Source organism: Eretmochelys imbricata, chromosome 3 (genome assembly GCF_965152235.1).
Source record: "Eretmochelys imbricata isolate rEreImb1 chromosome 3, rEreImb1.hap1, whole genome shotgun sequence".
In the NCBI taxonomy this organism is placed as follows: Eukaryota; Metazoa; Chordata; order Testudines; family Cheloniidae; genus Eretmochelys; species Eretmochelys imbricata.
The window spans coordinates 88,775,465-88,799,216 of record NC_135574.1 but is presented as its reverse complement, the minus strand read 5'-3'; positions in this window follow the sequence as shown (position 1 = coordinate 88,799,216).

Here is a 23,752-nt window from a genome sequence, read left to right as displayed (position 1 = left end):
ATAACTGCTTTGCCAGTGTAATTCTCTATGATCCTTCGTCTTTTCTCTATTTCCCTGGGAGGACAGCATTCCTTTTCTACCTGGGTTTTCTGGTGTCAAGTTTTTATTTGGTTATTTTTATTCTCTCTCTCTCTCTCTCTCCCGTGCTTTATAATATGAAAAAAACCCCTACCTGGAGTTCATAAGTTTACTCTAACAACTATCATGCTAACAATCAATCAAGAGGTGTGTTAGAGAGAAAAAAGGGCCCACATGAGTAAATTAATACATTTACTGTTGCACATTTCAGAGAGTTCTATTACTAATGCTTCCACATTGAGCTTAAACTGTTGCTAGCCATTCTGACTCTGCATCATTTTTCTTCATTATCCACACAATTACTTGACATCTCTCCCCTATTATTGCAAATTCCCACTGTTGTTATCTTCTATTATCCCTATGTATCTAATACCTGATCTCTGGATCCGAACGTGCACTGGCATCTTTACTTCCCTAAAATCCCACCTGTCCCTTTGGACACTAGGGGCACACTACGAGTGACTGGGAAATTAAAGTTACTTTAAATGCCATCACTGTGAGCTGGACTGGTCCGAGTATGGAATTTTCAAATAGTCATATCTTTGATCCACTAGTTATAAGGATTTTTGTGCAAACTTTTTGAAATAATTCACTTTTGGATATAGTCCAAGCATGGAAAATTCCAGCCCAAAATGACAATGTTACTAAAAGTTATGGGTGTGGAAAAACAGGGTGTTTATTATGTGACCCTGTTAACCATCTGTTACTCCAAGAAGTGGCAAGTTGTTGGAGAATTTATCTAATTAAACATTTATTTGTTTATAATGAAATGAAAACTGATTAAAAGTATTAATGGGTTTTTTTTCTTCCATTGCAGGGGATTGACAGGAATGACTCCCTATAGCATTAGTAGGAATTATGTGCATAAATCTTCTTAATGATGAATGAGCTATTTCATGACAGCAAAGCAGTGGAGTTTCAGTTAGTTTAGGAATACGTGCATGATACCAGTATAAGAACACTGTTAACCGAATGACATAATGTTAAATATATGCAGTATTGCTAAGCATAGCTGTTAACTTCTCATGGCTCAAATGTAATGCTAGCTTTTACAATGTGTCAATTTCTCAACAGGAGTAACATATATTTAAAATTAAAAGACAGAAACATAGACACGGAAGTGAAATAGGGCTAGTTGCCTTACCCTGAATAAAGCCTCTCTATGGGTTCTATTTTAAGAATCATCTTCTCTGCTACAGTTATTTGAAGTTAAAAAAAAACCTGTTTTGCTAACATCAGTTTCTGTAGAAAATAAGTTAGTTTTGTTCTAAATGAGAGATATGACTCATAAAATATGAAAAGAAAGCAGACAAGTCACTTATTTTAATAATAGATAAAACAACATGAATTGTTGAGGTACTATAAAAGATTGTGTGATACAATAATTACTCTTAAAAAGTTAGAATGTGCTAATCAGAGTTACCAAACACTGAGACAACACAATTATTAGAATGGGAGATCAATGGTGATATTTCAGACACCAATTATTGGCAAATATTGAATTTTAATGGCTGCCATTCTAAATCACCAAGAAGAAGATAATTGGTCAACACTATAGGCAGTGGTCTCAATACACCAGCAGCTTAATTGTTGTCTAGTTACAGTTGACAGTGAATCTATGCTTGCTGATTATACATATCGGATTCTACAAGCCAGTACAGTTAAGATGCAATAGGCAGATAAACTCTGTATAGAGAAAACTGATCGGCGAATTCTGCAATGCCCCACTCAGGTATTTTTGTGTGTGGATCAATTAAAGAGCATTCAAGACAAAGAAAGCATCAGAATACAGGTCTGTATACTAAATTCCCCATTGTCTTGAACCTCATGCACAAAAGGAGTGCACAGTTCTAAATAACTATACAAAGGGCAATATAGAAGAGATTCAGCTCTTATGTATTCTCTCAAGTGGACCATGTAATTCCCATTAGTAGTAACCTGTGTGTCATGAGAAGAATTCAGCATTACATTCAGCATATATTTTTTCTTCCATTAAACTCCATTGCCTTTCAACTTGTACTATTTTCCAGCATGGGGAGCATCAATGAATTTAGAGATAAAGTCCAGAGTAAAATTGAGTTATACGGTGAAATATCCTCACGTTTTAGATTGTAAGCTCTCTGAGGCAGAGATAATCATGTTTATATGGTCCCCAATACAATAGGGGCCTGTGACACAGAGGCCCATTGGTGGTTCACTACTCTGAGTCAGCAACTCTTGTCAGGCTCATGTACTCATTACACCTAACACACTATTGTAATGATATATACTAATGATATATACCCAAGAGGTGGTATGTAATATATCACTGGAATACTAATACTTCACTGATCATTAATATTTTTGAGTGATATATGTATGCATGTGTACAAAGAGTTATGGATATGTGCTAGAATTGTGTTCTTAAAATATGTTTTGCAATCAATGCACAAGTCCAGTCTGCTTTAGACAAAGGAATGTGTGTTTGTCTGACCAGCCTGGTCGTCAGGCAGAGACAAGGAAGGTACATTTACATAAAAGGTGAAGAAAGCCCTCAACCTAGTGAGATGGGGGAGATAGCCTCTTGTAGGGGTCTGGACCTCAAATGATAAGTAACTGAATCAACAGATATATACAATATTACTGTATTCTAAAATGTGTTGTCTTTTATGAAAGCTAATAACACTGGTGATTAATATAATTGTAAAATGTATACATTAACACTCGCTGAAGAATTATGAATACTCACTAATATTTTGTTTTAAAGTCTGCAGTTAAATAAAGGGAGAAACAGGTTTTCTCCCAGATAGGAGAGATGGCAGCTATGGAGCTGTCTACAATTAAATTAATCAAGATGTGACCAAAAACAGTGGAAGCCCTATTTACAAACAAATCAGTAGCAGGATGGGAAGTCCACAAGAAGGGAAAAAGAGCATAAGCTCATCCTGAGCCTGGGTAAAAAACAGTGTGTTTGGAAAGATATAAAAAGAGAGAAGACACCATCTTGGCTTCTAACATGAGACAGAAAAAAGGGGCCAGAGCTCTTACAAGCTGAGAAAGATGGGTCCTTCAACCAGATTAAAGGAAATTAAAGTCTCTGGGAATGCAAGACTGATAAAGAAACTACCTTGAACAAAGACTACAGGTTGTTATGTTAAGGCTTAACCATTAGAAAGTGTATTTTAGTTTTGTTTGTAACTCTAACTTTATTCTTTCTACCTGGTATCACTTAACCTATGTCCTTTTGTTAAGCAACTTGTTTTATTTTTACAATAAACCAATTTGCTGCTGTATTTGAAGGGAAAAAAGTTTTACCCCAGTTAAATTAATAAGCTGTAATGTGCCTTTGTCTCTTCAAACAAGCAAAAATTACTTTATTTATTTCTCTGAGTGTTCCAGAGAGGAGAGAGGGCTGGACACTTCAGGGCAGATGGATTTGGGAAAAAAATTGGGACTGGGGGTGTGTTGACCTCAGTTAGCTAGTGGTAACCAAGGCGGGTGGAGACCAGAGAGCGGTTGTGCTGTAGCAAGCAGGCTGCTACAGTCAGAGTTGCTGAACCAGGGCTGCATAACACCCAGGTAATTTTTTAAGATAAAGTTTCAGGCAGTTGGGATATATGCTGCAATTTGCCATATATGGAGTATAGTATTTCTGAATCTTAGTCACGTCCCTGCTCTACTAAATTCAATGGGGCAAATTTTCTATGGGTATGTATTAGTGCTTCTCCATTGACTTATACAGAGTTGCACTGCTGTATGCTAGCACAGCATTTGCTCCTAAAAGTTTTGTAGTTTTCTACAGGACCTTGTGTTTGAATGCTGGGCCAAAGTCTATAGAAGTCAATAAGAAAACTCCTATTGGCTTCAAGAAACTTTGAAGCAGGTTCTTAAGGCCTATTAAATTCTGTCAAACTTTTCCAGCCAGAGTCTGATGAGTACTCTCTCATCCCACATTGATTATTGTTGGGATGTCACGTCTTGTGGGGGAAAGATCTTAGGCTTCTTGGGGATTGACTTAAATGGAAGTAGTGTTAGGATATCACTGAAGTCCTCCTCCAAAAGCCCAACATGGTCATTTGAAAGACTCCTATTGACTTCAGTGGACTTTGGATCAGAGCCTGAGTGTTCTTATAAATGTCACACCTCATCCTTAAAGCGGTGTTCAAAATCAGATCTGAGGGGGAAAACATTTTCTGCTTTCTGTCTGCCTCATACAAACAATATATCTGAAATGAACCAAATATTCTTTCCATTATTTTTTTTTAAATTTGCAAATTTGACTAGTCTTATTCAGAGCCCAACCTGAAACAGCACTCTCTTATAAATATGTTAGTGGCACTGATGTGCTTCCTGGCAGATAAAATATGTCCTCAGAAAAAGGCTAGGTTATCTTGATTATGTGATTTCACCTTAGGCCTTATTTTATCTTGAATGGTTTGAGTTTGTAAGAATGAGTTTAAAATGAAGACATCTGGCTCTTCTCTTTTATCCCTTAAGCATGAGTAAAAATGGCAACTTTGATGAAAACTTTGCAGCATTGCTGCATAAGGGAACTTAACTTTGGCCAGGAAGGTTCATTCTCCACTTTTCCCTTTTGCAGATCAGAAAATTCATTTTCTAGACTAGCTCTGACCTAATATCTTCTCAGAGATTGACAAATTCAGTAATGGTGAATTATTTCCGTAATCTGACTCTTATCCATGTAAAGTGGAAAATGGAACCCTGAAAGGTATCTAATATGACTGAGTGATGTTAAATATACCAGGCATACAAACAAGAATGCACTTTCAGCCCAACCCCAGGTACCATATCTAGTATGGTCCGTTTGATTTGTCATCATTCGAGCAGAATCCCAGCATTTTTAAAAAATTCCCCCGTTATATACAGAACCTGCACTTGCAGATTAGAGATGAAGACTACATATGAGATTGAGATTACTTTCTCAGAATATAGAAATGATTTAGAATCCACTTCTATAAGCCACAAAACTTCAGTTTTGAATTTGAGTTGGGAAAAGAGTTGGCTAGCAGTAACTATGTTTGTGTCACCGTCAAGTAGACTGAGGATTGTCTCAGGTTGCACTTAGAATAAGGATGAGGAAAGATTAATATTATTTCTATTAATGCCTCAAAAAAGCTCTTTCAGAGGCACTGTGAATAAAATACCCTCTGTATAGCTTTCAGTAAATACCATTATCCAAAAATTGTCAACGCTGGTTCAGAACTTTAGTAAAGCAATTTCAGCACAGTAACGAAGAATAAGAAAACAATCTCAAGATATGACGGGTAATTTTTTTACTTGACTCACTAAAAGGTATAACCTAAAACTTCAATTGTTTTTTTTTTGTCTATGTATTCTGAACTAATACACTTACTATTTGTAAATTCTGATGAATAAGATGATATACTACATTTCTGACTATACTTAAGAATATATCAATTATGTATGAGCCTTGATCATGGAAAGAAAAATGACTAATGAGTTTATAAGAGATACCTTAGTAGTGCACAGACATATTTTAATGGCTTATACTGATTAGTCTACAAACTCCAAATATTTCCCAATTTAGCTACTAACAATGGCAGCTATATTTTATTAGGTCTTTACACTGGGCCCCTAGTTGACAGGGGTCTGTTAACAGGGTGGTGATTCTGCTAGGTGGTTCCCAGATTACCTTAAAAAGAGCTCTCTTGTTAGGACAGCCATTGAGAACTCTATGAAATAGTCCTGCTGATATTCTAGGGGAGTGCTGCACTGAATGTGAATGGGAACACTTAATGGATAGCTGTTAAGTTTCAGTGCAAGTCACCTAGAAAAGAAGACGATATACATTTGAGAAACCACACCGTGTGGTTGGGACCCTAATGTCATTCCAAATATAAAGCAGCCTAATGGCTGGATAGGTGAAAGAGGGATGTCCCCTGTGCATGGCAGAATGCACAGTATGGAATCATGGCATGTGTATGTAGCTCCGGAGTGGTGAAAGACAGCTTGTTTGACATTCAGAGGGATGAAATAGAATTAGAAAGAGATTTCTTGTGCTGTTTTCATCTTTGCCATCTTGCAATGCTATAGTGTATTTCTGGCAACCAGAGTTTGCCTCAGTTCAGTAGACAGGCCCTCATGAATGTGAATATCTCAGCTTCATATTTATGTTCGTGTTGATGTATATCTTCCCTTCTCCTTCCCTTCCCCTCCCCTGTCTCTGGAATTCCTCAAAAACGGCTTTTGTGTAAGTGTGTGAGTATGTGCACTATTTGTATAGTGTTCATAGAATCATAGAATATCAGGGCTGGAAGGGACCTCAGGAGGACATCTAGTCCAACCCTCTGCTCAAAGCAGGGCCGATCCCCAATTAAATCATCCCAGCCAGGGCTTTGTCAAGCCTGACCTTAAAAACTTCTAAGGAAGGAGATTCCACCACCTCCCTAGGGAACACATTCCAGTGTTTCACCACCCTCCTAGTGAAAAAGTTTTTCCTAATATCCAACCTAAACCTCCCCCACTGCCACTTGAGACCATTATTCCTTGTTCTGTCATCTGCTACCACTGAGAACAGTCTAGATCCATCCTCTTTGGAACCCCCTTTCAGGTAGTTGAAAGCAGCTATCAAATCCCCCCTCATTCTTCTCTTCCGTAGACTAAACATCCCCAGGTCCCTCAGCCTCTCCTCATAACTCATGTGTTCCAGTCCAAATGTGTTACTGTTATATATTTAAATTATAGTGTATTTTATCACAAAATTAAAATAAGTTTATGAAATTCATTCCCAACATTGCAAAACTTGTAACTCACAATCCATCAGACAAAAGGAGACTAGTACATAATGCACATTTTTAACTGTCATTCTGCCCCAGGAGTCTTAGTATGGAATTTGTTTAAGTTGAGACTTCTTCAGAAATTGTGTTAGGCTCTTATTTCTTTTAGGTCTAGATACTTTTGGAATGTGTCTGGATCATCACTGTTACACAGATCTGACAATTAGAACATTGGGAAGCTCTCAGTTCAGAGATGACACTATATCCTTCTGACATTTTTAATAGCAGCAGATGATATACATATAAATAAAAAGGCCATTATTTTGATATTTAATTTGTAAGTGACTGGATTTATACGGTCTAAAAATAATTTTCACATAATGACAAGTGTCAGAATGTGGTTCTCTCTATTAACTTACGGAACATTTATGTTTGGCCACCTGAAAGTTGGGATATCCATCCAGATACAAATCTTTGACCAGATTGTCAGCTGGTGTAAAATTATAGCTTTCCATCTGGAGCTAGGATGACTTACACCAGCTGAGGATCTGGCCCTTGATCTATACCAGAAACATAGGAATTACAAAAGGGAAAGATTCATATTGAGAGAGAAGATAAACTCACAAATACAAAACTACTGTTCAGCCAATAATGTTCAGCCATTCTGTTATTCAAACAGAAGTATGGGGCAATTTATAAAAAGAGCCATGATGTTTAGCTCTTCTGTGTCAACTCTGAAGGGAGCTGCCTCCATTTTCCTGTACACCTGACAGCTTAGCTAAATACAAGTAAGGGGAGAGATTAAAGACAGACACCATCTTTGCCTTATGCTAGAGAAAAATAACGTGGAACCCACTGCTTACTCTTTCTGTTCCTCATTGGAAGGAAAAGGGGAGGGTTTCAATGAGACCTTTAATGGAGTAAAGTAGTACTCAGTGAAAGGCAGGGCAGTGGAACTGGGCCTGAAATAATTAACATCTGACTTAATGCAAGTTTGCGTTTTGAAAGAGACAACGGTATTTACATATTTAATAACTTATTTCATGGTAAAAATATTTTTAAAACCATAGGCATACTTGGTAGTCAGGGGCTGATGATGAGAGGGGTTAATAGGAAGACATAATTCGGTAGCTGTTTCCTCAGTTATGGAATCAAAGGAAACAGACTTTGACTGTAATTTAGCTCTGTTAAATTTATGCACGTAATAAGGGTAAATTTTTAAAACTGGGGTGCCTAAGTTTAGGCAGCTACATAGATATTTAGATGTTCAAATAGAAGAATTAATTTTCAGAGGTGATGAGCACTGATTGATTTCAGGGGAAGGTGAGGATGTTCATGGAAAATTCAGGACACTTTTATTTAGATATCTAAATATGTATTTGGATACCTAAGTTTAGGAACCCAAGTTTAGAAACTGGCTTGAATAAAAGAAGAATGTAAAAATATAACTTTGAAAAGCACAAAGAGTTGCTAAAGATAACACTTACCTTGCAAGTTCTAATATAGTATATATATTGATCCAGGTATTCTGAGATTTAAAAGTGAAATATTTGCTCTATTTTGCTTTGCACTTTATCAGTGTTCCACTTGTCTGAGGCTTCATGAAGTGGATGGAGCATGACTAGCAATTCAAAAAATACCCTCCCTCCCCCCCCCCGAACACTGTATTTTTATGGAATATACAAAGTAAAAATCTTAGTGATAGAATAGCATCTCTTTCTTCCTATTACTCTGTTTACAGAAGACTGCTTTTCTATAATCAAAATCTTAAAAAGAGATGGCATCTGCAGTGAGAGATATCAGAAATGTTACACTTATGGCTCATTCAAAGGCTGTTAAAGGAAATGAGACTTTCTATTTTGCTGTCTAAACTCTGTGTTTTATTCCAAACCAATAATTCAAAATTCTCAGTTCCCCCAAAACAATGTTATTCAGAAAGAAAGGATGTTTCTGTTATATGACTATTATGTAGTTGTAGACTTACATATTTTGCTAGAGCTAATTTATTAACTAGCACAATTTGGCACATTTTACTTTAATTTGGATCTACATGCTGTCAAGTTCTCAGTAGTGGGAATGAAATGGAAACAGACATTTTAAAAATCCATCTGAACCAAAAGCTAAGATCAGAATACCCTCAGATTTTGCATAAGTTTGACACTGCATATAAACTTTGTGGCTCAGACCTAGTATACATGGTATGTTTTTATAATTCCATAGGTACTCATAATGGGTGAATTCTAGGCTATATGCAGATACAACCAATAAGAAGTATGAGTGGCATGTAACTGTACTCACTGTTAAAGTAATTTGCCTCAACTCCTTGATTAACAGTTTGAGAAGACACTGAAGGGTCACAAAGACTGTAGAAAAAATAGAATACTCTCTAAAAAGTGAGCATATCACGTTCATTTTCATAGCCTTTGCACAATTCATTATGCAGTTCTCACAAAAGCAGCTTTGGATCTGTTGCAACTCCACTGAAGTAATGGCCTTCTCAACAGGTACTAAGGTGGGAATACAGGAGAGAAGCAAAAATGAGAGATAGGAGGTAGGCTCCGCAGTGTAGAGCTACCACCCATTCATTGTCAAAAATCTTGATTGGCACACATCAGAGGTGCAGATCAGACAATGGGAGTGACTTAACACACCATGATGTGGAGTTAATATTTTAACAAACAGCTTCCATATAAACTTCACCTCTTAGCCCAGAATTAGCTTACAGTCCCAGGGGCCTGGGCTAGTGAAAGGAAGGATGGTCTAGTGGTTAGACCACTAGCTGGGCGTTTTCTGCTCTGCTACAAAGCTTCCTGCAGGCAGGTCACTTATCTCTGTGTCTCAGTTCTCCCTCTGTCAGATGGGGATAATAGCATTTCTCTACCTCACAGGGCTATTAAGAGAACAAATGTATTAAAGACCGTGAGCTGCTCAGATACTACAGTAATGGGGACCTTTGATAAATAGGAGAGTGATGGACTAGGCAATCCATTAATTTGTTTCCCCATTTAAACATAAACATTCTCTCAGGATGAGAGCTAAGGCAGAGAGGACAGCACCTGGGAAACAAATAGAGCTGCACTTTGCTGGAAATATTTATATATCATTCCGGAAGATTATACCAATTTTGTTGATAGTACAGCACACTGTTCAGTCTGAAGTGCCCATGTTTGAAGTCCTTGCTTTTCTAGGTATTTCCTCCTCCAGAATAATTTTAGATGCCTATCGTTAGGAGAAATCTGACCCCGAGAAACCCAGCTAGCATACCAGTGCTAAAATTTCCCACTATCTAGTTAAAGTAATGTGATGTACCGAGATAAAAGCACCCCAAGGACACTGGCTGCAGAAGTGAAACCAATTTTATTCAGTGACGGGGTCCCCATAAGAAAGAGAGGTGTTCCTAAACAAAAGAAAGGGCACATTAATAGCTTTCTTAATAGCATGTACAGTATCTGAGCTGGTTTACCAGTACAACATGTGGCCTCAAGGCCAATGCATGGCCAACAAGGTGTCCATGAGGTCTTTGTGCCATCTTCTTTGTGCTTAGTGCTATGTCTGCCATATGGCAACTAAGCTGTTGCTGGCCCAGGAACAGTATTGTGCACCTTTGTTATGAAGTGGTAGGGAAGTAACCATTGCTGCTTCTGTTTCTTCAGTATGAGGGGGGACGGGACTGGGCAGATTCCTCCTCTACCCAACAGACTCCTATTGGATTTGAGGATAGTGACTACAAAATGAAGGGGGGAGGGGAAAGGGAGGGAATGCCACCTGAAAGGGAGAGAAGCTTGAGGGGAGGAAAGGCCAAACTGTCCTTGAAAGGTGGTACAAAGGTGCACAGCAAACCTTCCTTTATATACATTTACATATTATATTGCATTTACTATGCTGCATCACTGGCTTTGGGATTGGCTTGATTGCTTTGTAGGAAACAGTCCCTGTACAGCATACTCCATTGATGCACTGTCCAGGCACTACTTACTTTTTACCTCATCTTTATGTTCCTGCCTTATCTTATTCATTAATATCTTGTCCACTGCAAATGGTTCCCTGAGTGTTCCCCTTATCTTAGCTAGTACAAATATTCTGTTTCCAGCCTACTGTTCCAGTGACCTTCCTAATCCTGTCTCCCAAGAGATGAGGCCTCACTCATGGCCAGGACTGGCTCTAGCAATTTTGCTGCCCCAAGCAGTCGCTGCTGAATTGCCGCCGCGCCAAGAGTGGCGGAGCTGCCGCCCAAAAGCTGCAGCGGCAGGAAAAGTGGCGGAGCTGCTGCCGAATTGCCGCCGCGGGACACTGGCTGCCGCCCACATTCTAATGGCCATCCCAAGCACCTACTTGGAAAGCTGGTGCCTGGAGCCAGCCCTGCTCATGGCCAATTACTCATGTCAAGCCGGGCCTACGTCTAGGGAGCCCAGTGGACATGGTTAGGGGATGGCAACTCAAATGCTCATGAGCTTTTTTGAGTGCTGTTCAGCTAAATTTAGTGCCTGTAAATAAGCAGACATTCAGGAAATATTTCCTTTAAGTAGTCTATCCCTGGTACAGTACCTGGTATCAAGCAGAAAGGTCTATAAATCAGGTAGTTCATCTCATGGATGTGTTTTAAGATGTGGCACAATGGGACCTTTTAAATGTGGATATCTATAAACACAGAATATCTGTTTTAGTCCATCAAGCAAGTAAAGTTTATAGAGCAATTAATTTTCACATCTCAGCTGTCCAGAACACTGATGATGTTAAGTTTATATAGTAGGTCAGGTCCCTATGGTTATCAGATTCATGAAGGGAATAAAATGATGATCTAGAGCCTTAGCTCTCCAATAAAAGTCTCCTGGGATGATAATAAGGCCTATACATTTTGCAGAACCTGGAGAGATAAAGAATTGTCCATGACAGTGTTGACTGCTAAAATGGTCATATTTTGTTTCATTTCTTTTGTTGGAGTTTTAAATAGACCTATAGGTATTTTTCAAAAATAGTTTATTCCTTCTCTTTGTTCTGGGAAACCAAGATTACCTCTCATCATCTATATACTTTTTAAAATCTAAGTATTAACCATGAACCAGTAATTACTGAAATTACTGCTGGAGACATTATATCTGCTCTTCCTTCTCTGTGCACTCAAGAAGAACCATAGTTTTTAATCTACTTTGTCAGTCTGTTTGGCTTCCTTATGATTGCCATCTAGAGGGTGGTTATGGTGAATGATAAAACTGATCATATTAGACCTACCTGTCCACAATTGGGAGCTTGATGTGAATTGGGATTTAGGCTGTTTTGATTGAAAATATCCTTAAGACACTTAGCATTTTTTACAATTATTAAAACCCTATTTTTGAATTTGTTTTTTATAGATATTATGAAAGCATTGCCATTGGTGTTAGTAACCAGAGTTCCTAGGAAATTGATGGATTTTATTAAATACTTGTAGGTAAAGGGTTCACAGCCTCTTTATAATTACATGTATTTGTTAGTTCCCCTTAGAAGACCTACTGTATCTCACTTGATTCCTCAGGAAGTTTTCTGAGGGCTTTAGTGATAATTCCAAACTGCAAATTTCTTTAAAAGATTCCAGTCAAATTAATGTCTGAGGATGATCTGTCAGATTTTATGGAGCGTAAATTAGATTATCAAACATACTGAGGAAGACTATGGTTGGCATGTACACAGTATAAATATGTTTTGGTTGTAGGTTGAGATAAGACAGCCTGAGTGCCCAGTTAACACAGCACCCTCTTTGTTATGTGCTCTGGAATGCAACACGCTTTTTAAATTAACTAAAATGACAACAACTGCTCCAGAATAAAAACAAGAAGAAAATATAACTGAATTTGGAACAGTAAGAAGGCAAGCTATACCCAGTCTCCTTCTATGCTTGGTTCAGTCTCAACCCTCAACTCCAGATCCAAAGACTTTTAACTAATAATTCTCTTGCAACTCTGCTACATGAAATGTTCCATACGGTAAAAGCACAGTAACCAAATGGAGTTCTTAAAGTTCCATATACCTCATGACAGGTTTCAGAGTAGCAGCCATGTTAGTCTGTGTCAAGGTTCCTTCCCTACTCTGAACTCTAGGGTACAGATGTGGGGACCTGCATGAAAACCTCCTAAGCTTACTTTTACCAGCTTAGGTTAAAACTTCCCCAAGGTACAAAATTATTTTACCCTTGGATTTCCACTGCCACCACCAAACTTTATCTGGGTTTACTGGGAAACATGGTTTGGACCCCTCTTTCCCCCCAAAATCCTCCCAACCCTTGCAGCCCACTTCCTGGGGAAAGTTTGGTAAAAATCCTCACCAATTTGCATAGGTGACCACAGACCCAAACCCTTGGATCTTAGAACAATGAAAAAACATTCAGTTTTCTTACAAGAAGACTTTTAATAGAAGTAAAGGAATCACCTCTGTAAAATCAGGACGGTAGATACCTTACAGGGTAATTAGATTCAAAACATAGAGAATCCCTCTAGCAAAATCTTAAGTTACCAAAAAGACACACAGACAGGAATATTCATTCTATCCAGCACAGCTCTTTTCTCAGCCATTTAAAGAAATTATAATCTAACACATACCTAGCTAGATTACTTACTAAAAGTTCTAAGACTCCATTCCTGTTCTGTCCCCAGCATAAAGACAGACACAGACCCTTTGTTTTTTTCCTTCCTCCCAGCTTTTGAAAGTATCTTGTCTCCTCATTGGTCATTTTGGTCAGGTGCCAGCGAGGTTACCTTTAGCTTCTTAACCCTTTACAGGTAAGAGGATTTTTCCTCTGTCCAGGAGGAATTTTAAAGGGGTTTACCCTTCCCTTTATATTTATGACAGTCTGTATTCGCAAAAAGAAAAGGAGTACTTGTGGCACCTTTAGAGACTAACCAATTTATTTGAGCATAAGCTTTCGTGAGCTACAGCTCACTTCATCGGATGATGAAGGTGCCACAAGTACTCATGTACCTCATGCTTTCCTAAAAATAAAAAAGTACTGACCAGATTACCTGATTAAGGTCCTGAGTCAGCAAAGGACTTAACATAGGATTTTCAAAGGAGCCTAATGGAATTAGGCCCCGAATTCCCAAGAACAACCTTAAGAACTATCTATCTTTCTATCTGCATTTCTTACCCTAGTATCCAGTCATTGATCCCATCACCTCTCTCTCCACACATTTTGCATTGCCTTTCTACTTCAGCACAAACACTGATTAATACTGAATAACCTCTCCATTGTTTTACATTTTATTTATTTCTGGTTTTCGCCCTAGTTACTGTACTTAAGAGACAGACAGAGAAAGAGAATAAGAGGTATCAAAAAATCTTCAGCAAACAAAACAAAAACTCAGCAAGGACAATCAGCAATGAAATAAGAGTAAAGCTGCTCAGAAAATAGCATAAATTGGTTTACAAATGTTTTCACAAAAATGTGACCCTATTTAAAAAAAATGGAATTTTTCAACAAGCTCTAAATAAATATATATATATTCTCTCTTGCTCTCTCTCTCTCTATATATATGTACACAAAAACACGTTCTTTTTTGAGTGTTTCTTTACATTTCGTTTTTGTTTTGATTTGTGTTTTTTGCTTTGTTCTTTTTCTGACTAAGTTACATGTCCAGCAGTTGCCCTGTTCCTGGGCACAGACTGACTGAAATAGTGGCACTAATTGTACAGTTATTCTGGAAGCAATTTCCCAAACTGAAGAGTAGGGCAGAAAGACCTGCCAAATGTAGCTGAGTCCTTGCCTGAGTGATTAAAACATGGAGGGGAGCTTCATTTCTTGAAGACAGAATTACGGAGATAAAAAGCTCATTAGGCTAAAAAGACAGCATTTCTGAACTGGCTAAGATAAGAGGGAGAACACCCCGGGAACCATTTACAAACATGATAACAAGGAACCAGACAAGTTAGGGAATGTAGCAATGATGTAAAGAGGAAGTTGAACATGGACAATGCATGGACAGAGCATGTTGCACAGGGATTGGTTCCTGCAAAGTAACCAAGGCAATCCAAAAAGGTGCAATGTAATGTATTGTAAATGTAATGAGCTGTGTGATGTATATAAAGGAAAGGGTTTCTTTGTAACTTTGGATGTGTGGTATACTCTGTACTTACCCCCCTACATTTGAGTCTGGTCAGCTCAGCGTAGTGTTGCTGTAAGTCAAATAAAGATACGTGAGTGATGAAGTCTGGAGTCGAACTGAGTTCTTGGGAAGCTGAGTGGACGTGGAGGGAATCCCAGCACCATAATGGTTGCCTATCATAATGACAACAGTCTTCTCTTCTCCCAGCCCCTAAGTTCAGTGACACCAGAATATCAGTATGTTTGCACAACATTATTCTTTTTTACTAGTGTCTTTCAAAAAATGTGAAAATTGTCCCTTTCAACAGTTCCATCTTCCTGGTTGCCCAGTTTGAGTTGCCAAATCTATTTATCATTATCTATGTAGTTTACCAGTTAATTTACATGCTGCAATTCTAAATGTCAATTGTCATTGAGGGAAGGTTTCTACTCACATCCTTATGAATAAACAGAATTGGGTACTTTATCATCCCTTAATGGGATAAGAGAAAAGCAGTACTAAGGAACGGAGCAGTTATGTGTTCTTGTAGCAAATAAGTGCTCTGCAATGATAAATTCTGTAATAATGCCCATCTACTGTAAACACATGTGTTACAGGCCTGAAGTTTATGAATAATGGCTTCATTTTGAAGTAATTAGAATTCAATGCCATTAACAGCAGGATGTCTGGATAATTATATTTTAGAATGAAATGTCTGAGAAAAGGCATTTCTGTTCTTATGACAATTATGTTTATGATTAATGCTATAAATGACAATATCCAATATAAATACAGAACAGCAAAAATTAATGGTATCCATCATGAGTGACAGTATGAAAATTAGGCAGAATCATAGGTAAAGAACAGCTTCCATAATATTGTTTTACTCTATATTGGGATAGTCCTGTCTCTTTTTGCATCTGCCAAAATCTGTTCAAGATGTAAGCCTTTTGGTTAGTATATGTTGATTCATATTGTGCTCTTGATCTGAAATTGTGAAGATGATTACTTGAGAAATAAAGTTAGATTGCTTAAGCCAGTTATCAGTTGTTTCGTGGACTCCTGCCAGAGCACAACCTTGAAGAGGGTAGTGTTGCCACCCTTGCATGCCAACAGAACTCCGCAACTAGAGCTATGACTGTTATTATTACTAAACTCTTGTACAGCACCATAAGTTCATGCAGAACTTTAGGTAGATAAGATACATTCCCTGCCCCAGAGATCTTACCACTTGACTAAAAAAAGACTGACACAAGAGAAAGCACAGGATAGCACTTCAGAAAAGGAATGAAAAGGAACATAATGTATATCAGAAAAAACAAATGGTGAGATTTCCAAGGTCACTGATGAAGTCTGTGCCATAGCAGAGACCAGAACTCAGGAATTCCTGTCTTGTCAGCTCACTAGATCACAAGAACCATACGCACCCCGAGCTCATCCCCACTTCTTGTGTAACATCATATCCTACAACAAAAAATAGTTCCCACCCCATTTACTTCTCTTTAGGTGTCTTCAAGGGCTGCTAGCTTTTACTTGGCCCCTGCTCTTCCAAAGACTTTGGAGGCAGTTGGAAGGGGGCCTCTGCTATTCCCTGCTGTGCTTGCCTACATTTACATAAGCGTGGGTATTGGCATACCAGTGTGAGTTGGGCAAGTAGGTGCTAATTTAATCAATGTAATTAAAGCAAAACAGACAAAAGCACTTGGGGAATTGTAAAATGGAGGAAACTGACATCCCCATCAATCAGAACATCTTTGAAGTTTTAAAGTATCCAAAGTTATTTTTCCAACCACACACTACTGCAGATATTTTCAGAATAAAGATTCCTGAAAGAATATCTTCACTCAATTGATTTTCAAAGTGAAGTTTGCTAATAGTATTCATTGTCTTAATTTATAGAAATAGTTTTATTATCCCACACTTAATTGGTTGATTTGCTCCATTCATGAGTTTATATTAAAATTAGACTGTTGTAAGAAAGAGTAGCTGCCTCCATCCCCAGTTTCATTAGATGACTGGAACCTTCATGTACATGGCACAAGATCAGCTCCTTTTGGTAGTAATAGGCTGATATCAAAACCCCACTTCAGAAGTATTTTCATTTTCTGAAGTCTGTTTTAGGCGGATATTGTAAACAATCTTGCCTGCCATAGTTCAGAGGTCCTTCTCAGCCTAAAGTACTTGTCAGGAATACCTCACTGGCCATCTATCAATGAGTAACTGCTAGTTACTTATCAATTTATCAGTTAGTTAATCAATTTGACATTCAGAGGAGAAAGTAAAAATGTGAAACTGACGATATAAGTAATAGCTGTTTGGGGAGCTGAAAATTGACAGAGTGGGCTTTTGCCCCCCAACCACCATGTATTTTTTTATAATGCAGGTGAATCTATTACCTAGAATTATACTGCTTTAATATTGGACTATGAGAACCCATAAAAGTTGCAAGAAGTTCCCTCTTCCATTCTATGATCCTGGGAGCTTCTTACCAACTTTTTCACAAAATTGATGGACTTCCACTGAACACTTTAAAAATGTTATCCACAATGGATTATGCCTTCTCTACTACTCAAACTTGCTGGTGCTACAGTGAACCTATTTTCATTCCCTATAATATCTATCAATCTGAGGGTTTCTATAGCACTGAAGTATCTAAGTGCTTCCCAGATAAATTATTCCATGAACATTTATTTGCAATTTGGAATTTTGTTTACACAAATGTTGGGGAATGGCTGTACTTCACATGGACATCTGTCTTACCATGCAGACAAGGGTTGTGAAAAACACAGGAATTTGTTATTTGTCCTGAAAGCATTATCCTCTTGCTTGTTCAGTTGCGAAGCAGAAACAATGACATCTACTTGGCGAGCAGCATTACTCCACTGAGTTTCAATTATACCTATTAGCGATAAAAGAAAGGAAAGTTGTCATGGGATAAGAGGGAAGTTCCTTCCATGGATTGAGAACTGGTTAAAAGACAGGGAACAAAGGGTATGAATAAATGGTGAATTTTCAGAATGGAGAGGGGTAACTAGTGGTGTTCCCCAAGGGTCAGTCCTAGGATCAATCTTGTTCAACTTATTCATAAATGATCTGGAGAAAGGGGTAAACAGTGAGGTGGCAAAGTTTGCAGATGATACTAAACTGCTCAAGATAGTTAAGACCAAAGCAGACTGTAAGGAACTTCAAAAAAATCTCACAAAATTAAATGATTGGGCAACAAAATGGCAAATGAAATTTAATGTGGATAAATGTAAAGTAATGCACATAGGAAAAAAATAAACCTAACTATACATACAATATGATGGGGGCTAATTTAGCTACAACTAATCAGGAGAAAGATCTTGGAGTCATTGTGGATAGTTCTCTGAAGATGTCCATGCAATGTGCAGTTGCAGTCAAAAAACAAACCGGATGTTTGGAATCATTAAAAAAGGGATAGAAAATAAGACGGAAATATCTTATTGCCCTTATATAAATCCATGATATGCCCACATCTTGAATACTGCATACAGATGTGGTCCCTTCATCTCAAAAAAGATATACTGGCATTAGAAAAGGTTCAGAAAAGGGCAACTAAAATGATTAGGAGTTTGGAACGGGTCCCATATGAGGAGAGACTAAAGAGGCTAGGACTTTTCAGCTTGGAAAAGAGGAGACTAAGGGGGGATATGATAGAGGTACATAAAATCATGAGTGGTGTGGAGAAAGTGAATAAGGAAAAGTTATTTACTTGTTCCCATAATATAAGAAGTAGGGGTCACCAAATGAAATTAATGGGCAGCAGGTTTAAAACAAATATAAGGAAGTTCTTCTTCACTCAGTGCACAGTCAACCTGTGGAACTCCTTGCCTGAGGAGGTTGTGAAGGCTAGGACTATAACAGGGTTTTAAAGAGAACTGGATAAATCCAGGGAGGTTAAGTCCATTAATGGCTATTAGCCAGGATGGCTAAGGAATGGTGTCTGTAGCCTCTGTTTGTTAGAGGGTGGAGATGGATGACAGGAGAGAGATCACTTGATCATTACCTGTTAGGTTCACTCTCTCTGGGGCACTTGGCATTGGCCTCTGTCAGTAGACAGGATACTGGGCTGGATGGACCTTTGGTCTAACCCAGTATGGCCGTTCTTAAAGTGTCAGTGAAGTGTCCATAGTGGCAAAGGCTGAAGCCTATAAACAAATGATTTATTTAAAGGCTATAATTTTAAAAAGAAAACACTATTCCCTCTCTTTTAAAAGGAGAAAGCAAAAAATACAGAATTCCAGTGAGACCTCCCTCCTTCCCTGTGAGGTTAATCAGTATAAAAAGGTGATGATGGAGAGGGCAAGCGTCATATAAGGGGATGTAAGAAAATGTCAGAGGTCACTAAGCAACAATCTCACTTAACACTCAGATGTCCACAAAAATACTCCAAGGACAATGAGCACTGCCTGGTGGAAGTTCTTAGATGCACTCTTGACAGGGTCAAAGGGACTATCTGTCACTAGCTTCTAGGTCCATTACATAGACACTAAATGATCTTTCCAACTTACAGTATCCTCTCCAATACAAACAAGTTGTTAATATAGTTTAAATTATGTAACATTTTAAACATTTATAGTGATTCTTGAGCGGCTTTTGAATTAGCCACTTCCATAGGTAAAGATTTTGTGCCCGCTAAAGTGAGTTTGGACCCTGTTTCCTTAAAGTAGTCTCTCCATAAAGAGATGGGAAAGATGAGGGTTGGAAGGGAGCTCATCTAGTCCAACCCCCTGCTGAAAGCAGGGCCAATCCCCAATTTTTGCCCCAGATCCCTAAATGGTCCCCTCAGGGATTGAACTCACAAGCCTGGGTTTAGCAGGCCAATACTCAAACCACTGAGCTATCCCTCCCCCAATGCTACAATATTCAACCCAGATATTGAATCTTTATTTAAATGAGTAATCCCATTCAATTGAAGAGAATAGACCTACATGTGAGAAAGAGTTGCAGAGTTTATTACCCCCACAGGTAGGTAAATATACAGCAATAGTATAACCTTTTATTCAGAGGTACCCAGATGTTCAGTCATCTCTGATTGTTCTTGCCAAACCATTTTAATGGGGTTCCTAGATTTTAAGGCCTTTAGGAACCATTGGACTATTTAGGCTAACCTCATGTACAACACAGGCATTTCTATTTATGCTGTGATATGAAGACCTTCTCTTTTCCATCCTACCTTTCCTATAGCTTCCTGGCAGTCCAGGTTTTCTGTTCACTTTGTTAAACCTGCATCATTATGTGTGAACTTTTAGTTTTATTTTTCTGGTGCTGAACTCAGAGTGACTGACAGGTGTCCTGAAGAGGTATCTCCCAGTACAGAGAAAAGGAGGGGTAAAAAACCAGTGAAAAGACAAGACCAAGCCTGAGCTCTTACCAGATCAGTATTGCTAGAGGGCCATTTCATTAACACAGAAATCCTTTTCAAAGATTTTTTTAAAAGTAAGAACATTAAAGTAGGCCCTATCTTAACACATTAATTACCCCCCCAAAAAGTCTGTGTTAACAGGGAGGAAAAGCTTTGAGTCCTGAATCAACAGCATAAAGAGCAGAAAAGAACCTTATAGGACTCACAAGAATTTACTTTCCTGAAGCACAGTTTTGACCCTTTCCCTTTGAAGCAATCCTGCGTCTCTTTTGATTGCAATTTTAGATCAGCAATCTTGATATCACACATAGAAATTGGAACTGAAATGCTTTGCTATAGTCCTATATGTATATTGAATATTTTAATAAGCACTTTAGAGATATTTGGGCCTTTGAGTACATCAAAGCTAATGTAATTAAATGCAAAATGAATATTTTTAAGAAGATAAAAGTAACAATGAAAATAACTGAAACTATGGGTTTAATGAAGAGGGTTATTTATTTTAATAAAACATGTCTTTATTTTTCATCCCTACTGTCAGAGTTTAGGATTATGCTATTCTAAGTAATTCCACAAGATTCCTCTCTGATTAACTGAGGTAAATTGAGCTCCAGCTATCATGTGCAAAGCCCCTTTTTTTCCCAAGAACAAATAATGAGCAAGAATCAAACTATCAAGGCAAAAATCCTAAGGAGCCCACTTTGATGGAGATAAAATTTTGTAAGTACAGTTCTGTTTAGTATTCAGTACAGGCATGAAACTACATATACTGACTTTAAAAAGCCCAATGGTCCAGAAATGCAGTGAGAGAATATATAATTGGGAACTTGTGGTTACTGTACTGTGAAACACTTTCCCAAATAAATGTAAACATTTCAGATGCTGCCCTTTGCAGAAGTTTTACTAGAGGGTTTAAAACATATTTGTAGTGTGTACTCTGATATTTTGAAGAAATGTATTTATTTCAAAATATGGATTTATGAGCAGCTAAAGGGGTCACATTTACAGCTAAATTCTGCCCTCAGACACAGGTGTGTGGTGTCCCTTAGCAGACATGACAGCCATGCTCACACAACTTCAAAACTTCCATCCTAGTTTTTGATTGTTGTTTGTGTTCTGCGTGTGCTTGGATTTGTATGTATACATCAATATAAATATGTGTATGTGTTTTGTATGTACATATATAACAGACAAGGGAGAGAGTGTGTGATGAGGTAGACAGATTTTGTTGGCATGAGTTTGGATGGTATTCCTCCACGGCATTCTTCTCTTTCCATTCCTCCACTGGCTCCCCCTTCTCCATCAAATCAAACACAAGCTTACTTGTCTTCATCTTCAAGGCCCTTCATGGCTACTTATCACATCTCATATACTTTTAAGATGCTGACTCCTACCTTCAATCAGCCAGTGATGCCAGTCTTTATTGCACTCTTGTTAAATTATCAAACAAGCATCTTTGTGCTTTCTCCCATGCTGCCCTCATGCATAGAATGAGGTCCCCATAAACATTAACAAAGCTACCTTATTGTCCTTCCTCTAAACATAGAAGTATAGGACTGGAAGGGACCTCAATAGGTCATCTAGTCCAGTCCCCTTCACTGGAGCCAGGACTAAGTAATAACTACACTATCCCTGACAAGTGTTTGTCTAACCTGTTCCTAAAAACCTCCAATGATGGAGATTCCGCAACCTCCCTATGCAATTTGTTCCAGTGCTTAACCACCCTGACAGTTACGAAGTTTTGCTTATAACTCTCCTTTGCCATGATGCCTACATAGAACCTGACAATGGTAAAGCAGCTGGTGTGCTGATACCATAGCTTATCATGCTGATTGCTGCTGTCTCACTGTTTCCTTGTACTCCCTCATCTGTCTGTATCCATGTATTATCTCCTATCTTATACTGTATACTCCCAATTGTCTGAAACCCTATTATCCAAACTCATTCCTTGTCTCCCAGGATGTATCTTATGCTGGGGGACACTGAAAGAATTCAGAGATTCACATAATAGAGCAGAAAGAAAAAGAATACTTGTGGCACCTTAGCGACTAACCAGTTTATTTGAGCATAAGCTTTTGAGAGCTACAGCTCACTTCATTGGATGCATTCAGTGGAAAATACAGTGAGGAAATTTATATACACACAGAACATGAAAAAATGGGTGTTATCATACACACTGTAAGGAGAGTGATCACTTAAGTTGAGCTATTACCAGCAGGAGAGCGGGGGTGGGGGGGGAGAAAACCTTTTGTAGTGATAATCAAGGTGGGCCATTTCCAGCAGTTAACAGGAACGTCCGAGGAGCAGTGGGGGGGGGGGGGGGGAATAAACAATACCTACCTTGATTATCACTACAAAAGGTTTTCTCCCCCCTCCTGCTCTTCTGCTGGTAATAGCTCATCTTAAGTGATCACTCTCCTTAAAGTGTGTATGATAACACCCATTTTTTCATGTTCTGTGTGTATATAAATCTCCTCACTGTATTTTTCACTGAATGCATCCGATGAAATGAGCTGTAGCTCACGAAAGCTTATGCTAAAATAAATTGGTTAGTCTCTAAGGTGCCACTAGTCCTCCTTTTCTTTTTGTGAATACAGACTAACACGGCTGCTACTCTGAAACCTGTCATAATAGAGCAGGCATCCCTGGCCAGGACTGTGAAGAGGAGGCAGCTCCAGTTTTGTGGTAGGCCACCCAGCTGCAGAGGGCTCCCTGCAGACACAACGTCTGGTGGCAGGCTGGTATTTGACCGGCCTGGCCTTTTTTTTTGCCAGTTGCCAGAAAAATAATTTAATCTGATGGGTATAGAATGGCTTCTGTATGAGGAGAGATTAATAAGACTGGTACTTTTCAGCAAGGAAAAGAGGCGACTGAGGGGGGATATGCTAGAGGTCTATAAAGTCGTGAATGGCATACCACTCATAATACAAGAACAAGGGGCCACCAAATGAAATTAATAGGTAGCAGGTTTAAAACAAAAACAATAAAGTATTTTTTCACACAATGCACTGTCAACCTCTGGAACTCCTTATGAAGGCCAATACTATAACGGGGTTCAAAAGGGAGCTAGATAGATTCATGGAAGATAGCCACTTATGGACCTATTAGCCAGGATGGGCAGGTATGGTGTCCCTAGCCTCTGTTTGCCAGAAGCTGGGACTGGGTGACAGGGCATGGATCACTTGATGATAACCTGTCTGTTCATTCCCTTTGGAGCACCTGCCATTGGCCACTGTCAGAGGACAGGATACTGGGCTTGATGGACCTTAGGTCTGACCCAGTATGGCCTTTTTATGTTCTTATATTGCGAGTGATCCTAGTACACGTCTGCCAAAAAAAGAGGTCACATTTGAAACTACACATTCAAGGACAACTGGTTAAACGAAACAGACTATATAAACTGGCTAGCAAAACATGTTGATAAAACAAACACCTGTTTGTTATCAGTGATGTTGTCAATCTTATCTACATGTATTATCTCTTTCTAGATACTGTAAGTG